This window comes from Magnolia sinica, chromosome 5 (assembly GCF_029962835.1).
Source record: "Magnolia sinica isolate HGM2019 chromosome 5, MsV1, whole genome shotgun sequence".
NCBI lineage: Eukaryota > Viridiplantae > Streptophyta > Magnoliopsida > Magnoliales > Magnoliaceae > Magnolia > Magnolia sinica.
In genome coordinates, this window is record NC_080577.1 from 34657320 (window position 1) to 34670504 (window position 13185).

Sequence of the window (13185 nt, forward strand, 5' to 3'; positions counted from 1 at the left end):
GGAGAAAGTAATGCAAGCTCGACTACCGGAACAGTTTCGTCTTCCACAGATTACACCTTTCACTGATAAAACCGACCCAATTGAGCACATCGAATGTTTTCGAACATACATGGAATTGCATGATGCCTCGGATGCCGTGATGTGTTGAGCTTTTTCACTGACCTTAGCCGATGTAGCTAGACTTTGGTTCAAGCAGTTAAAACTAAAGTCCATCAGTTCGTTTACGGAGCTCAGTGATGCGTTCCTCACAAACTTCATCGGTAGAAAGAAGAAATTAAAGCCCCCTGTGCATCTGAACAACATAGTTCAGAAGGAGGGAGAGCTACTGAAAGATTACATTAAACGTTTCAATTTTGAGTCACTCCAAGTTTGGAAACATTCAGAGGAGATAACACTCAATTCCATCATGCAAGGTGTTAGGGATAAGCCGTTTCCTGCATCCCTGGACAAGAATCCACTTGAGACGTTGGCTGAATTCATAACTCGGTCAGATAAATAAGCAGACGCTGAGGAAACACGAAATTTGTGTGAGGCCGCCTAGAACGTAAAAACCCCAGCCAAAGAGTCGGCCAAAAAGGAAGTTGACTCGGCCGGAAGAAAGAAGCGTAAGGATGATCGAACTCGCGATGAACGTAAGTCGGGCAAGCGATCCGACCGAAGGTTTTCTACATACATCCTGCTTAATAAACCTCAAGAGCAGGTGCTGATGGAAATCAAGAGTGAAGGATTTTTCAGTTGGCTGAATAAGCTTAGGAGTAATCCGAACCGACGGAATAAGGATAAATATTGCCACTACCATCGCGATCATGGCCACAGTACGAGTGATTGTTATCACTTAAAGGAAGAGATCGAAAGGCTTATCTAAGAAGGCCGGCTAAGAGAACACGTCGAAAGAATCGGGACAACGGAAGAACGCTCGGGTGACAACCGACCCACGGAGGAAATTTGGACTATTGTTAGTGGTTTCCGAGGGGGAGGCGACTCAAACAATGCTCGAAAAAATCACGCCAGGAGCATTAGTCGACCTGAGTCCGAGATTCTGATCTTAGCCCGACCTTCGAAAGAAAAGAAGAGAAAAATACTCTATCTCGTTCACCGATGAAGATGCTCGAGGCATTCACCATCTCCATGATGATGCTTTAGTCATTACTCTCAGCATCACCAACCGAAGGATGTTCCGCATACTCGTCGACACAGGATCGTCTACTGATGTGCTGTTCACTCAGGCGTTCAACAAAATGGGTACTGAACGATTGGCATTGCGACCGGTTCGTACTCCATTGGTCGGATTCTCAGGAGGACAAATACTCCCAGAAGGAATCATCTCACTACCACTTACTACTGAAAACCCTCTGCATCATGCGACAGCGATGATCGACTTTCTGATAGTTGATCAGTCATCCGTCTCCAACGCTATATTCGGCCGACCCTCTCTGAGTCTCCTTCAAGCTGTGGTATCCACATACCACCTCTCCATGAGATTTCTGACTGAGTTGGGAGTGGGAGTCGTCAAAGGAGATCAGTAAGATGCACAATGCTGTTACGCGACAGCCGTAAAAGCTCCACCCCAGGTATCATTGATCGAGTCACTGAAACCTCGGGTTGAAACTCACGAACGAGGACAACCGGTGGAAGACCTTATCTTGGTACCTTTGGCCGAGACAGATGAATCCAAAACGGTGCGAATTGGTTTGTCTCTACAGTCACCCCTGAAAGACAATCTGATAGCTTTGCTCTGACGCTACACTGACGTATTTGCATGGAGTCATGAGGACATGCCTGGGATCGATCCTTTGGTAATGACTCACCGACTTAACATCGATCCGACCTATCGGCCGATCCGACAGAAGCGACGCCCGCTCGGCCCCGAAAGGTACGCTATAATTGAAGAAGAGGTCAGTAAGCTCCTCAAGACCAAATTTATAAAAGAGATATACTACCCAGAGTGGATAGCTAATGTCGTGCTTGTAAAGAAAGCCAACAGGAAGTGGCGACTCTGTATTGACTATACCGACCTAAACAAAGCCTGCCCAAAGGACAGCTTCCCTCTTCCGAGGATCAATCAGATGATTGACAGCACTGCGGGACACGAACTTCTTAGTTTTATGGATGCCTATTTAGGGTATAATCAAATTGTAATGCATCAATATGATAAATCTAAGACCACCAATGTCACTGACAAAGGTCTTTATTGTTACCGAGTGATGCCGTTTGGTTTGAAAAACGCTAGAGCGACTTATTAAAGATTAGTGAACAAAATATTTGCTAGGCAAATTGGCCGAACCATGGAAGTTTGTGTCACGCCCCAAACTCGGAAACCGGGCTCACAAAATTCCCGATCGCCGAATCCGGCGCCGACAGCCTCCATAGAATCCCATTCTCGGCTCCCAGCGCCCATTCGCCAGGTTCCAATCCTGGGATGCTACAAGGAGAATTTTCAACATCAGTTTGATTTGTAATAAGCATAACCAAAGGCATAACCCACAAACAACAACCAAAAACTCCATCACATTTCCACTATGATTAAAAACTTTACAAGTACAATGAGCATAAAGGGAAATACAATGATGATAGACCAAAAGCTCCAAAATGATCTGTCACGCGTCCAAGCCTCAGCGCTGTTGAGATCCAACGTCACCTACATGCAACGGTCGTGCATAAGCTTATAGAAAGCTTAGAGGGTGGTGAAAGTGTATGCTCAATGTGGTAATGTAGTTATGCAGTATCAGAGTAATGCGGAACATGCTGATGAATGCCAAGAATCCCATTAGCCGTACCAAGGCCATGCGGTGCAAAGAATGATGTCGGCCATACCAAGGCCATGCAATGCGAAATACAACTCAAGCATACAAATCCTCATCTAAGTCCACATATCGATACAGCTCAAAATCTGGAATATCACCGGGGTCTAGTACACTCCAAGCCAAATTGCCGCCCCATGGCGCGCAATAAGGTGAGTGGAAAAGACCTCACTATCCGCCTACCAATATCGGGCTCGGCTCGTCAATAGCGGACCCATTCCTCGAGCTGGTCAGACTCAACCTAGGTTTGCCCCCTACTCTTGGGCGGGTAAGGCCGCATCCCCTTCCAACCGACCACGACACAGTGGAAAGCGCAACCGTCTGGTAATCGGCACTCAGCGCTCATGCACCCACTCGGTCTAGACGTTAGAGCAACCTCTTGGTACCATAAGGGTTTATGGACTTTCACCTAGGGATATCTATCGCACCCCATGTAAAACAGTATTTTCGGTATCCAATTCTGCCAACCACGATACGTCTGTGGAGGCTACGACCCTGATGTCGCTAGGGCGTACAGTAACCATATCACACAATGCGAATGCATGAATCACACTATCCAGTCATGCAGCAATCCTGAGCGTATCGTGCACTCATGTAGGGCAACACCCCCTGTACGGGAGCTCCTAAACAATCTGCCCGAAGGCATATGCTATGATCAGTCATTTCTCATATTAAGCATACGTATGATGCATATGATCATGAATCATGGAACTAAACATGTTATATAGGATGGATGATGTGCATAACGAAGATGGGCCTAGACGGCCTACACATTACACTTATGGGCCCTAGGGGAAGTCATAATGCGGACATTTAACCAACACTATACTTGCAATGGGGACGTCAAACCGCCATTGCTCCCAAGGTACAGCCCGTCGTAAACATCATTACATAAATCATGTTGGGATTGCACATTGCAATGGACCTTAGGTATATCCCATTGGACCTTCAATACATCAAATGGGCCGTATCATATGGGCCTCATATTCATCAAATGGGCCATATCAATGGGCCGCACCAATGGGCCTTATGTGCATTGCAATGGGCCATAACCCGTGGGCCTTAGAATGCATCAAATGGGCCTAATCTTATGGGCCTTATGTGTATCAAATGGGCCACACCAATTGGGCCCAATATGTACATCAAATGGGCCTCAACCCATTGGCCCCATTACATCTTAATGGGCCTCGACCCATAAGCCCCTAATGCATTAAATGGGCCTCGACCCATGGGCCTTACATATACATCAAAGTGGGCCTCAACCATGGGCCACAAGTACTGAGATGGGCCTCCCACCACCATTATATTATATATTTAATCTAATATAATATATATATATAGTACATAAAATATTATATATAATATAATATTATATATATATTATATATAGATATATATATATACACACACACACACATATATATACACACACGTGTACACCCACACACACGTACAAGAACACACCCACCATCAAAGACGGTGGGATTAAAATATTAACATTACTGTGGGCTCCACCGTCAGGCGAACGGATGGAAATAAAACACTTACATCACTGTGGGCTCCATGTGGGGCCCACCATAATGTTTACACTTCATCCAACTCGTTGATAAGGCCACGTGGGCCTAGATGAGGGGTAAAAATAGATTTCACCCTGATCCAAAACTTCTGTGGACCCAAAAAGGGTTTCAAGGGTAGAGTTTAATTCACACTGTTCCCTGCATTGTGGGCCACCTGATCAGTGGATGGCATTGGAATTTGGAGGGGGCCCACTGCTGGGGATGGCCCACCTCATGAACGAGTTGGATGACAAATGAACATCAAGGTGGGGCCCACGGCTACAGCCGTGGGTTGCTGGCTGACCGCCAGCCCGTCCGTCCGCTGGACGTTGTGCGCAGGCAGTGCCTGCTGCCGTTTGACAAAGCAGCAGCTGCTGCTGTGATGTTGTTTTTATTTTTATTTTTTGATTTCTGATGTTCTGTGGTTTTCGCAGGTGGGGTCCATATTTTGACGATCCACACCGTCCAATGGCCTTCCATGGCTCAACACGAGCAAAACAAGTCCAATATTGGACATATTTTGGCGTATAACAATTTCAGGGAAGGCTTCGACGGTGAAAACTGCCATTTGGTATGGTATGGCCCGCCCGAAGGTCTGATTGATCCCATCTTTCAGGTCAACGCCTAAAAGGGGCTTGGGAAAGGAATGGATGGTGTGGATTGAAGACATACATCAAGGTGGGGCCTACATGAGTGGGCCTCCTCCATTGACTTGGAACCAAGCTTGTACTTGTGTTTTTAAGCAAACGTCCAGCGTCCCTGGACGCTGGACTCTCTGGCCGAGCAAGGTGGGCCTGCTCATGAGGGCCACCACTGATGGATGGTGTGGTACAATACATGCAAAGTGGGCCCCACTTGTAGGTGATTTGGATGGAATACATACCTTGTGGTGGGGTCCATTCAAGTGGGCCACACAACCTCCTTATCATCAAACATAAAAAGAGAAATAGAGAGGGAGAGAGAGAGATAGAGAGTGAGATCCGCGTGATGGAGGGACCCCGGCACTATGGGCCCTCCCTTACACTAAATCATACATCAAGTGGGTCCCATTACATGTGGGTCTATGAAATCGAAATCCAACGGTGGAGATCCCTTCTCCACTAAAATAGACGGTCTAGATGACCCTAAGCATGCAAAGAAATAAACATCATGATGGGGTCCATGGAGAATGGCCCCATCATGGAATGATCATGATGATCCAAGTGGGCCATCGGCCACATCTTAGGGTCCAAAGTGAGATCCAACCCATTGATCGGTTGGCCTCACTTGGCCCATCTTAAAAACATTAAAACTACCCTATCAAAGCACCCACCACTTGATCTTCTTGCTCCCTTGGCTTCCTTAGCTCCTTGTGTTTCTCTTTGATGGAGGAAGATGAGAAATGGATGGTTGAGATGAGAGATGAAGGGGTAGGAAAGGTGGGCCACACATGTAGCTTGGGAGATATGGGGAGAGGCTCATACGTATGGATTTTCTTGCTTGGGAGAGTTTGAAAATGAGAGAGACTTGTAAGGGAGAGAGAGAGAGGGAGTGATGGGTGATGGAGTGATGGATGTGGTGGTGATGGGTGTAAGAGGCTCTTTTTGACTTTTTTGCCAAAAGTTGTAAGAGAGGGTATGGGTTGTAAGAAACTTTTTGACTTTTGGGGTTTGCTTGGGAAAAGGTGAAAGGTGATGTGTACTTGACATGATGGGATTGATGGGTTGATTAAATGATGTGACACCTTGTAGAGATTCCCTCGGAATTCTCACGCGCTGCATTTTCCTCACACCGAACGCTGGCCCACATCTCCCAACCAGGGTATCGCCTCGGCGCGCAAGTCGCGGCATCGGAACCGCGGCGACGACGCGGTCGCTAAGGTATAAGTCCTGAGTTGAGTCGACTCGAGTCGACGGCATGAGAATCAGGGTCGCGCGCAAATACCTGATAAGGGTCGAAGGTTGCCGACATGCTCATCAAGAGTATACATGTGAACGATCATATAGTCGACTTAGAAGAAATGTTCCTGATCTTGTGCAAGTTCCAAATGAAGTTAAATCCGAGTAAGTGTGCCTTCGGCATGAGCTCGGAAAAGTTCCTCAGATTCCTAGTTAGTCAGTGAAGGATCGAGGCAAATCCGGAAAAGATCAAGGCATTGCTCTATATGGAATCTCCAAAGACGATCAAAGACATACAAAGGTTGACCGGACAAGTAGCCACACTCAATCGCTTCCTCTCCCGAGCTATGAGAAATGCCTCCCATTTTTTAAATAGCTGAAGGGACGACAAACAGTGGATTGGACGGAAGAGTACGAAACAACATTCCAACAATTAAAGTCTTATCTCGGATCTTCGCCTCTCTTATCGAAACCCGAACCGAGAGAAGCTCTGCTATTGTATCTCGCAGTGTCTAAGGCAGCGGTTAGCTCAGATCTGATATGAGAACACGAAGGAAAGCAGCTGCCGGTTTATTATATTAGCAAAGCATTATTACCGGTAGAGACAAGATATCTACTTCTAGAAAAAGTGGCCTTAGTCTTAGTAGTTTCCTCGCAGCGACTTCGGCCATAATTCCAAGCTCATATCATTATCGTTATGACCGACCTCCCACTGTGTCAGCTTCTACAAAAACCAGAAGCTTTAGGCCGACTTACGAAGTGGGCGATTGAACTCAGCGAATTCGACATTTAATTCAAGCCGAGAGTAGCAATCAAGGGGCAAGCCGTGGCCAACTTCATTGCTGAAGTGACACCACGAGCAGATTCAATGACTTGGAATATCGAGCCTACTAAAGAATTGACGACCGCTTCTCCCGAGTCATCGCCCCACCCAATCCCCTGGAAGCTGTATGTCGATGGCTCCTCCAACTCTAAGGCAAGCGGGGCAGAAGTAGTCTTGGAAACTCCCAATCAGACCTACATGCAGTATGTCTTAAGACTTGGATTTTAAGCCTTAAACAATACAGTAGAATATGAAGTTTTATTACTCGGCCTCTGACTTGCGGCCAGTTTAGGCTTACACATCTTAACATCTTCAGCGATTCACAATTGGTCGTCAATTAGGTTACGAGCGTGTATCAAACACGAAAAGAACAACTAAAAGCATACATGGAGAAAGCCAAAGAATTGATCGGCAGCTTTCAGCCATGTGTCGTCACTCAGATCCCTCGGACAGAAAATGCCAGAGCCAATCTATTAGTAAAACTTGCCTCAGCTGACGAGGACGACATACCTAGGTCCATTCCGATCGAGTACGTCGCCAAGCAGAGTATCAATGAACCAGTTTACTTGACCATGCATACAATTGATTCGAAATTCACTTGGCTCGACCCGATCATCCGATATCTCGACAATGGAGAGTTGGCTGAAGATCGCGCCGAGGCTCGACGATTAAAGATCCGAGCTTCCCGCTACACCATTCTTAACGGGATACTGTATAAAAAGGGTTTCTATGCTCCTTTATTACGATGCCTAAATCCCAAAAAAGCCAATTATGTACTACGAGAGATGCATAAAGGGATCTGTGGAAATCACTTGGGAGGGTGAGCACTCGCACCAAGGTTTTACGTCAAGGATACTACTGGCCGACCGTCCAGCACGACGCTCGTAAACTTGTTCAAGGATGCGACAAATGTTAAAGGTTCGCAGCCATTCCGAGGCAACCCTCGGAGGAGCTGACTCCAATGTCCGCTCCTTGGCCCTTCGCGCAGTGGGGAATCGATATTATCGGACCACTCCCCATGGGAAAAGGACAGACCAAGTTCACTGTCGTAGCAGTGGATTACTTCACAAAGTGGGCCGACATAGAACCTTTGGCAAAGATAACCAAACAGAAGATCACGGACTTTGTATGGAAAAATATTATTTGTTGGTTCGAGATACCCCTGACTATTGTTACTGACAACGGAAAGCAGTTCGATAACAGAAGCTTTCGAGAGATGTGCAACAATCCGGAATCAGAAATGTATACGCATCGCCCCATCATCCTCAGACGAATGGACAGGTTGAGGCGGTCAATAAGATCATCAAATAACATCTCCGACCTAAGCTTAACCGAGCCAAAGGAGCATGGGCCGAAGAACTCCCAAAGATACTGTGGGCATACCGAACCATGGTTCGAACCGCTACAGGAGAAACTCATTTCTCCCTTGCTTATGGCTCGGAAGCCGTTACCCTAGTCGAGATCGGGCTGCCTTTAGCTCGAGTCAGTTCGTTTAATGAAGAGGATAATGAAGAACTTTTAGCCCTTAGACTCGATCTTGTGGACGAGCAAAGGGAAAGAGCTCGGCTACGAATGATAACTCGGCAGCCACAAGTAGCACGGTTTTATAATGCCCGAGTCAAGGTTAGGCAATTTCGAGTCGGGGACATGGTTCTCTAAAAAACGTTCCTCAACATTAAGGAAGTTGACGCGGGCACACTGGGACCCAACTGGGAAGGACCTTATATTGTATCAAGCACTATCCGACCAGGAACGTATCGATTGGAAGACCTAATCGGGCAATTGTTACCTCATCCGTGGAATGCCGAGCATCTAAAAATCTACTATCCCTATATCATCCTAGCGAAGCGTTCAAAAAAATTGAAAATTGACAAGCATGTAAACTGAATCAAAATAAAAAAGAAAACCAAGTGTATTCATTCATCGGTCTGTTTATTACATTGAGTTATATCATGCTTCGGCATTACATTGACAGAGTAAAAGGCTTAAAAACAAAAGGAAGGGTTGGCCATGACACGTAAGCTTCTTCCTTGACTGTGGATACTCTTGAGCCTGCCATGGAGTTTGGTCTGTTTGGAGAGCTGGTGTGAGTGCCAAAAATGGAGCTGATGATGGTACCAAAAATCTAGCTCCAAGGTTCACCAGGAGCTAACTCAAGAAGTGGTTCAGACTCAGCTACCACCACTGGGAACAACCTCAGCAACCTCAGGAGCTGCCTTGGACTCGTCCTCGATACTAGCCGCAGCATTAGCAGACTTGGCTACCTCGGCCTCCAGGCCTTCAGACCCGGAGGCACCATTATCAAATCCCGAAAGATCAAGGTCGGGAAAGGACTACTTCATCAGTTGGATGCAAGCTGTATATCCACTCTGATACAAGCGATCCCTCTCTTCCTCAAACTCTTAGGATCTAAGAAAGGCCTGTACGACCTGATCCTTGGCCTCCTTGGCCTCGTCAATGGCCCCTCTGAATAGCCGCCTCGGCTTCAACCTTGGTCCGAGCTAGCTTATCCGTGCAAGAGGCATGAGCCTGACGGATTCGCCGACTCTCTTCTTGAGCCTCTGTCAGTAACGAAGTCACACGAGCACATTCGACTTTGGCATCAGCAGCGACCTTCCTAGCAAGTCCCAATTCACCCAACATAACTCCAACCCGAGTCAAAGCAGCCTCGACTTTTGCTCCCACCTCAGCTGCCTGCTTTTGAGCTGCAGTTAGATCCGAGCAGGCCTTAACCAAACAAGGGGCCAACTGCAAAAGGAGAATGTGAAGCCTGACTGAGTCACTAATGCAAGAAATCACTGGCAAAAAAAAAGAAGAAAGAAAAATCACTAACATTACCTCAAGAAGTCTCTTCGTCGCATGACCAAGAGTTTGCAGCGAAGAGGCATTGTAAAGACTAGTGAAGTCTCTCTCGCTCCCATGATCGATGGCCCAAGGGATCATCCCTGACACGACCTGTTGGAAAGGTGAGGGCTCCTGTTGAGTCATCCCCCCTCCTGAAGTCTCCCCTCCATGGTCCTCTCTCGGTTCTGAGACCTGCTCTGCAACGGGTCTTGGCTCTGAAGTCACCTGAGACTCGGCAGGGAGTACGTTCACATCTTCCGCCCTTTCCTCGGGGTCAGAGATTACGACGACAGTCGGGATGACCAAAGCAAGAGGGACTGGGGCGGATGACTCCTTAGCCTTCGGAGCCATCTTCACCTTCTTTGAAGGCCGAGGCTCTGACATAAGCACCGAACTCGGAGGAGCCTTCATCTTCGACGCTGGTTTCAGAAGGGGCCGAGCTTCAGCCATATCTGTATCAGACAAGGTAAAGAATTATGAAAAATCTAAGAGAAATGCGTCAGAACGAATGAAGGATACCTGTCACGGCAAAATCTAGGCCCGAGAGAAGAAGACGCTCTGGTTGAAGAAGATTCTTCTAAGACTGATCTTCTGGACTCAGTGCCCTCAGTTCCTTGATCCGAGCTAAAGCGTTGGCGCCTAACTTCAGCCTTTTCTTGGGGATGTCTGCAAAAATGCGTTCAGTCAGACTCAGAAGAACCATAGAAAGAAAAGACACAGAAAGGACATGCCGAGTCACCTGCTTCAGAGAATGCCCGAGGAACGCGAGGTTCAAAGAGCCCAGACTCGGCGGTTTCTCAGCGACCGCACGCTCAGAACCATCTCTCTCTCCAGTGCTTGTTAGACGTAGGAGGGTCGATTATCAAATGACCGCCCTTGTTCCGCCAAGCGCACAGGAAGTACCAGCCGGGCTGTTGAGGGTTTGGTCGTACTTGGAACAAATAGAGGAACTCATCAATGGTCAATGGGGACTGCTCTGCCTCGGCCCACAACACTGAACATACGAATAAGTTCCTGCACCCATTCGGAACTATTTGCCCGGGAGCAATTCGGAGTCGAGAAAGGAAATCCCGAGCAATGGGTTGAAGGGGCAGACGCAAGCCATATTGCATGGCGACTTGGAAAATCGCGACCATCCTAAGAGGAGGATGGTCGGGCAATTCACTTGGGAGAGGAAGACGAAGAATAAATGAGTCGGGGATGTGGTACCCGACTCGAATTCTGTCCAAGTCCGCCTCAGTTAAGATCGAAGGGACCGGAGCCCTCTGCTCATCTCCAACCTCCCCTTCCTCGCCTGCCGACTCAGTGACCCGAGCCGACTGCCTAAGAGGAACCGACTCAGTGATTTCCTCAAATTCTTCATCCTCTTCTTCCAAGTTGTCCCCAGGAGGATTAGGTCTCCTAAGGGCAGTCGACAGTGACACGCCTCCCGAAGGACCTGCCGAAGCAGGATGCTCCGCTGAAGTTCCAGAGACCCTCTTAGAAAACTGGAAAGCTTTATTAGCACTAATCGCCATCTCCATCAGCAATAGGGGTGATTTCGAGACATTCCAGAGATGTCTCGCTTCGTCCTCACCACCAGAAATCCCCTCCCGGGGACTTGAAGGACCATGCATTGCCATTAAAATTGAAAAGAAAAGGGAGGGAGGGAGTTAAAACTCATCGGAGAGGCGAAAAACACACAGACGGAAAAGCTAAAAGGAAAAAGGGAATGAAAATGACGGAGGAAACGGCAACAGAAAAAAAAAGAAAACGGGGGAAGAAAGAGCAGACACGCGAAAATGGGGAAAAGGCGTTTTATAGCCCTGCCACGTGGCAGAGGCATTTAAGGAGGAGTCGAATCGATGCCTGTTTCAACTCCCCCGCTCGACACGTGGCGCACGCCGACTGACACAAGTAACGTCCTCGCCACATGTCCGACGCTCATAAACGAATGAAACGTTTTAATGGCTGTCCGCTCATGCGACCTCGAGCAATGAACCGACGTACGTTAAGAACGACACAAGAAGCATTAATTGCCCCATCATAACCTCAGTCTTCAAGACACACCGACTTAAAAACTTATTACTCCATAGTGTCGACATGGCTGACACAAGGAGTAAGGGGGCTTACTGTTGGGAAAAAAATATGGCAAGTCCGGAGACCCGGTTATGGAATGGACCAACTCTACTGATACAGCCCGAAGACCCGAGGTAACGGGTCTGACCGAGGTAAGATAGTAAAGCCTAAAGGAGAGACTTAGCTCGGATTGCGGGAAATGAATCCCAACCGAGACTCAAAGAGTCAAGAGCCATAGGCAAACATATTAAGTTGACTTGGCTAATGAGCCAGCAACGTCTAAAGGAGACCAACTGAGGTCCCAAGGCTAGAAATCGCCTGATCGATCATAAAACCAACTCATATTGAGTCGGTTGTAGTATCGGTTATCAGAATAAGAAGGAGCATCAGTTATGAGCTGACTCTATTTCATTCAATAGAAGATAAAAAGCCCTATCCTTGCAGCCAGTCGAGACTCATCTATTGCTAAAGTCCGTCAAGGCCGAGCCGAGTAATGAAAAAACGGTGTAAGTGTAAATACCGTCCCGAAAATCTTGTGAAAGGATTCCCGACCCCGGTAATCTCGGGATCGGGAAGCATCCGTAAACAAATTGCAATAAGATCAAATCCCTTAAGATTAGGGAGAAAATCCTTGCACGACAGGACCTCTCACTCCTATAAAAGAAGGACGTCTTCAAAATCAAAGGTATGCAGAAAACACTTCTAAAAATGCTTCATACGCTGTCCAGTCACTGACTTTAGCATCGGAGGGTCCCCGGCTCTAGCCAAGGTCTCCTTTGTCTCATCCTTGTGCAGGCGGTAAATCAGAAGGGAGGTTCACCAGTTTTTTTGTATCAACAGTCTCCCTAAAGAAGAAATAAAGGAAAGAAGGAAAGAAGAACGTGCACTTAACTGCGTCAAACACCCAGAATCCTTGTCAAATTAGGCTGGCAATCCATCTGAATTTCCAACTTGTTGGAGGAAAGTAGGAAACTACGTAAGAATCTTTCTAGAAACTCCTCTACCCTAGACTTTGACATTTTACACGGGTTTTCAGTCCTCTCAAGTGGGGCCCACTAATTGACCATTCGTTTGTTGCTTCTTTCCATTGATGGAAACTAGCCACCGGTCATGAAACTTTCTTCAGTTGAATCTTGTCATTATTCTCTCTCTTTATTTATTTATTAACGGTCTATTATTTATATGAGGTAAATCTAATGTTCTGGATTCTTCTAATTGATAAGATT